General features: G+C 38.4%; 1 long non-coding RNA gene across 1 annotated transcript; it reads left to right on the top strand.

Annotated features, from left to right (window-relative positions):
• Positions 1-629: 629 nt before the first annotated feature.
• On the top strand, positions 630-2,580 carry LOC308332937. Its single transcript, XR_013965766.1, has 4 exons — positions 630-750; positions 1,222-1,287; positions 1,649-1,757; positions 2,450-2,580. It is a non-coding gene; the product is annotated as an uncharacterized lncRNA (long non-coding RNA).
• The last annotated feature ends 3,302 nt before the right edge of the window (positions 2,581-5,882 follow it).

The following is a 5,882-nucleotide window of genomic DNA, read 5'->3' on the forward strand; positions in this document are numbered from 1 at the left end:
GCTCTCAGTACCCTCAGGTATGTTTTTATTATTAACCTGAGCTCTAAATATGCTCTGAAGATCAACTTCAAATCTACTTGTGTTATAACTTTGGTATTTTATTATCTTTTCACCTCTTGTTTAGATCCGGCAGTCGGCTGCAGTGATGCTGAGGATGAGAGTGAAAAAACATTGGAAGAAGATAAGCCCGGATCATAGAGAAAGGTATTAGAGATATTCCGTGTGTGGCGCAGTCAGTCACCAAAGTTATTGGGTGCCTTAAAGGAGAATTCCATGCTAGAAGGCTTTATTTGTAGTGGTTACGTCCCCACCAAAGATGTCCAGGTGTTATTTTGTGCAAAAGTGCAGCTTGCAGCACGACTGCCTTCAAGCTGTGGCACAATAAAACAAAACAACCGTATCAAATTATCAATCATTATTAATATTCACCTCATTATACAAGCAGTAAGGAGATCGTATTCCAATGTTTTTTATTGGCTATTTCCCCTAATATAAGCCTTCAATGGGGGTTGGGTTTTTGTGCTAATTCGCTTATTTCCATCGAAATGCCACTTGGGATACTATTTACATTGATTTTTGAGCGATGGAAATAAGCAAATTAGCACACCTCCCATTGGGCTTAAGCCTCACTACCGGCAGCTGCTCCAGCTGTTTGGCACCGTGTTGGACGATCTGGACAACCCCACGGCCCTGTACTACTGCATCCTCACGCTCACTGCGATAACCGCATATACAGGCTCAGAGGAGATGGTGAGGCATCATCATCATTCCATCTCAGGTCACCATGGGCATAGAGTAGTATACTGAGTGGCAAAAATGACTTTCTGACCTTGACATCCAAACAGAAAAGTCTGAAAATCTGATTTGCATTAAACAATGTTATGCATGCACATACCCTCTATATTAGGACATGCATGTGAAGCTACTGTGAAAGGGAAACTGGCGCAGGTTTTCTTTGAGGGAAGCTTTGAAGACGGAACAAAAGCATTAGGAAGTTTATGTCAGATTAACTATTGCATTCAGTCACCCGTAACCAATATGTTGTTGTATAACGAATAGCAGATCTACATCCTCACAACACGTGGCGATGCATTATTTATAAGCTTGTATCTTGATCACTTGCATGTTTTGTTCACACTATGTATGGAAAATGTAATTTAAGACAAGTGAAACATCACCTTCTGTAATCTGTATTGATTGAAGTGATGTATTGTCCCTCAGAACCTGATGCGCTCGCTCATCCCAAAACTGATTGTGGCTCTGAAACACCTCACCAAGGCGGATCAGGTAAATGGAGGAACTTAGATTGACATCCGAGGAGTTGCAGCTGTTTGTTGTTGGTCCCATCATGTTCCTGTGAGATCATGATGCAGTATTTTTTATTTGTTTGACTTTGTATATATAGGGATAGCCGATTCAACAAGTCTTCCTGTTGCCCACCACAAAAATACAATTTACAGTTTATGATTTAAATCATATTATACACATTATTTACACATCATTGGAGAAAATATATACAACAATTATAATAACTACATTTGTGGATACTGCCTACACTCGACAGCCCAACATTGTGTGTGTGTGTGTGTGTGTGTGTGTGTGTGTGTGTGTGTGTGACTGTGTGTGTGTGTGTGTGTGTGTGTGTTAGGCTGCTGTCGTCAATGGTGCAGACGGTCTGTCAGAGCCTGTCGGACAGTAATCAGGTGGTTCGCAGCGCTGGTCTTTTCGCCCTGGGACAGTTCTCTGAACACCTGCAGGTGAGCCTACTGTACCTCTTCATTTGATTTGTTAGCATTACAGAGTTAGATGGTCCTTCCTTAACCATTTTGAGTTGTGTTGACGGCACACAGCCAAATTAGAAACACGTCTCATTGCAGACTAATACAAAATATATATATTTTTAGATATGACGTTCTCCTTCAGGATCTTACTATCGTGTAACGTGTGTGCGTGTATGTATGCTGTCTATTTGGTACATATTATTTCGCATGTTGCAGTGAACATTCATTGTATCTTAAGCGACTCTGACAACGGATGCATACCCGGGTGGAGCATGCTTTCCCAACTCACATTGTTCCCTTTCCGTAGAACTTGCACTAGCCTCAACGACCATACAGGCGTCTGCAAACTCTGCAAAGGCTAACATTATGTAATTTAGATGGCATATTATGTCTACTCTATAGTGTAGTATATTCTATATTCGTAGTTTCATTGTACAGCTATTCTACTGTTAGACGGATGTTAGGTTCTTAGTTTACTTATGATCCTCGAAGACTATTTGTATGTATTACCATGTGTTCTTCTTGCTTACTGTAAGTCGCTCTGGAGTAAGAGCGTCTGCTAAATGCCTAAGTAGGCCGGCACTGGTCTACTTGAACTTAATCTACAGTTAATAGTACGTTTACATTAACCTCTGACAGTGTTCTGTTGCTTTCTCTCTTCTCTCCAGCCGGACGTCAGCAAGTACTGTTCAGAGCTGGTGCCTCTACTGCTGGGATACATGGCCCATCTGAACCAGGCCAAGGTGGGCCACGTCACCAAGGCCTTCTACGCATTGGAAAACTTCATGGAGAACCTGGGTAAGATTTATAGTGTGTGGTGTTGTGTTGTTACTGTACGAAATCATAACATGGGCTATAACCCATCGTTTTTGTCATTTTGTCATTTTTTTCAAATCCTCAAAAATGATGAAAAACGGCGCGCTATAGTATGCCGTACGATATGGGCTATAGCCCATGGTCCAAAATGATGAGAAACGAGGCTAACTTTTTTTTTCAAAATTTCAAAAAACATGGGCTATAACCCATCGTTTTTGTCATTTTGTCATTTTTTTCAAATCCTCAAAAATTATGAAAAACGGCGCGCTATAGTATGCCGTACGATATGGGCTATAGCCCATGGTCCAAAATGATGAGAAACAAGGCTAAATTTTTCAAATTTCAAAAACATGGGCTATAACCCATCGTTTTTGTCATTTTGTCATTTTTTTCAAATCCTCAAAAATGATGAAAAACGGCGCGCTATAGTATGCCGTACGATATGGGCTATAGCCCATGGTCAAAAATTATGAGAAACGAGGCTAACTTTTTTTTTCAAAATTTCAAAAAACATGGGCTATAACCCATCGTTTTTGTCATTTTGTCATTTTTTTCAAATCCTCAAAAATGATGAAAAACGGCGTGCTATAGTATGCCGTACGATATGGGCTATAGCCCATGGTCCAAAATGATGAGAAACGAGGCTAACTTTTTTTTTTCAAAATTTCAAAAAACATGGGCTATAACCCATCGTTTTTGTCATTTTGTCATTTTTTTCAAATCCTCAAAAATGATGAAAAACGGCGCGCTATAGTATGCCGTACGATATGGGCTATAGCCCATGGTCCAAAATGATGAGAAACGAGGCTAACTTTTTTTTTTCAAAATTTCAAAAACATGGGCTATAACCCATCGTTTTTGTCATTTCGTCATTTTTTTCAAATCCTCAAAAATGATGAAAAACGGCGCGCTATAGTATGCCGTACGATATGGGCTATAGCCCATGGTCCAAAATGATGAGAAACGAGGCTAACTTTTTTTTTCAAAATTTCAAAAAACATGGGCTATAACCCATCGTTTTTGTCATTTTGTCATTTTTTTCAAATCCTCAAAAATGATGAAAAACGGCGCGCTATAGTATGCCGTACGATATGGGCTATAGCCCATGGTCCAAAATGAAGAGAAACGAGGCTAACTTTTTTTTTCAAAATTTCAAAAAACATGGGCTATAACCCATCGTTTTTGTCATTTTGTCATTTTTTCAAATCCTCAAAAATGATGAAAAACGGCGTGCTATAGTATGCCGTACGATATGGGCTATAGCCCATGGTCCAAAATGATGAGAAACGAGGCTAACTTTTTTTTTTCAAAATTTGAAAAACATGGGCTATAACCCATCGTTTTTGTCATTTCGTCATTTTTTTCAAATCCTCAAAAATGATGAAAAACGGCGCGCTATAGTATGCCGTACGATATGGGCTATAGCCCATGGTCCAAAATGATGAGAAACGAGGCTAACTTTTTTTTTCAAAATTTCAAAAACATGGGCTATAACCCATCGTTTTTGTCATTTCGTCATTTTTTTCAAATCCTCAAAAATGATGAAAAACGGCGCGCTATAGTATGCCGTACGATATGGGCTATAGCCCATGGTCCAAAATGATGAGAAACGAGGCTAACTTTTTTTTTCAAAATTTCAAAAACATGGGCTATAACCCATCGTTTTTGTCATTTTGTCATTTTTTTCAAATCCTCAAAAATGATGAAAAACGGCGCGCTATAGTATGCCGTACGATATGGGCTATAGCCCATGGTCAAAAATTATGAGAAACGAGGCTAACTTTTTTTTTCAAAATTTCAAAAAACATGGGCTATAACCCATCGTTTTTGTCATTTTGTCATTTTTTTCAAATCCTCAAAAATGATGAAAAACGGCGCGCTATAGTATGCCGTACGATATGGGCTATAGCCCATGGTCCAAAATGATGAGAAACGAGGCTAACTTTTTTTTTCAAATTTTCAAAAACATGGGCTATAACCCATCGTTTTTGTCATTTCGTCATTTTTTTCAAATCCTCAAAAATGATGAAAAACGGCGCGCTATAGTATGCCGTACGATATGGGCTATAGCCCATGGTCCAAAATGATGAGAAACGAGGCTAACTTTTTTTTTCAAAATTTCAAAAAACATGGGCTATAACCCATCGTTTTTGTCATTTTTTTCAAATCCTCAAAAATGATGAAAAACGGCGTGCTATAGTATGCCGTACGATATGGGCTATAGCCCATGGTCCAAAATGATGAGAAACGAGGCTAACTTTTTTTTTTCAAAATTTCAAAAAACATGGGCTATAACCCATCGTTTTTGTCATTTTGTCATTTTTTTAAAATCCTCAAAAATGATGAAAAACGGCGCGCTATAGTATGCCGTACGATATGGGCTATAGCCCATGGTCCAAAATGATGAGAAACGAGGCTAACTTTTTTTCCAAAATTTCAAAAACATGGGCTATAACCCATCGTTTTTGTCATTTCGTCATTTTTTTCAAATCCTCAAAAATGATGAAAAACGGCGCGCTATAGTATGCCGTACGATATGGGCTATAGCCCATGGTCCAAAATGATGAGAAACGAGGCTAACTTTTTTTTTCAAAATTTCAAAAACATGGGCTATAACCCATCGTTTTTGTCATTTCGTCATTTTTTTCAAATCCTCAAAAATGATGAAAAACGGCGCGCTATAGTATGCCGTACGATATGGGCTATAGCCCATGGTCCAAAATGATGAGAAACGAGGCTAACTTTTTTTTTCAAAATTTCAAAAAACATGGGCTATAACCCATCGTTTTTGTCATTTCGTCATTTTTTTCAAATCCTCAAAAATGATGAAAAACGGCGCGCTATAGTATGCCGTACGATATGGGCTATAGCCCATGGTCCAAAATGATGAGAAACGAGGCTAACTTTTTTTTTCAAAATTTCAAAAAACATGGGCTATAACCCATCGTTTTTGTCATTTTGTCATTTTTTTCAAATCCTCAAAAATGATGAAAAACGGCGTGCTATAGTATGCCGTACGATATGGGCTATAGCCCATGGTCCAAAATGATGAGAAACGAGGCTAACTTTTTTTTTTCAAAATTTCAAAAAACATGGGCTATAACCCATCGTTTTTGTCATTTTGTCATTTTTTTCAAATCCTCAAAAATGATGAAAAACGGCGCGCTATAGTATGCCGTACGATATGGGCTATAGCCCATGGTCCAAAATGATGAGAAACGAGGCTAACTTTTTTTTTTCAAAATTTCAAAAACATGGGCTATAACCCATCGTTTTTGTCATTTC

This window comes from Protomyctophum bolini (assembly GCF_963924005.1).
Source record: "Protomyctophum bolini genome assembly, chromosome: 18".
NCBI lineage: Eukaryota > Metazoa > Chordata > Actinopteri > Myctophiformes > Myctophidae > Protomyctophum > Protomyctophum bolini.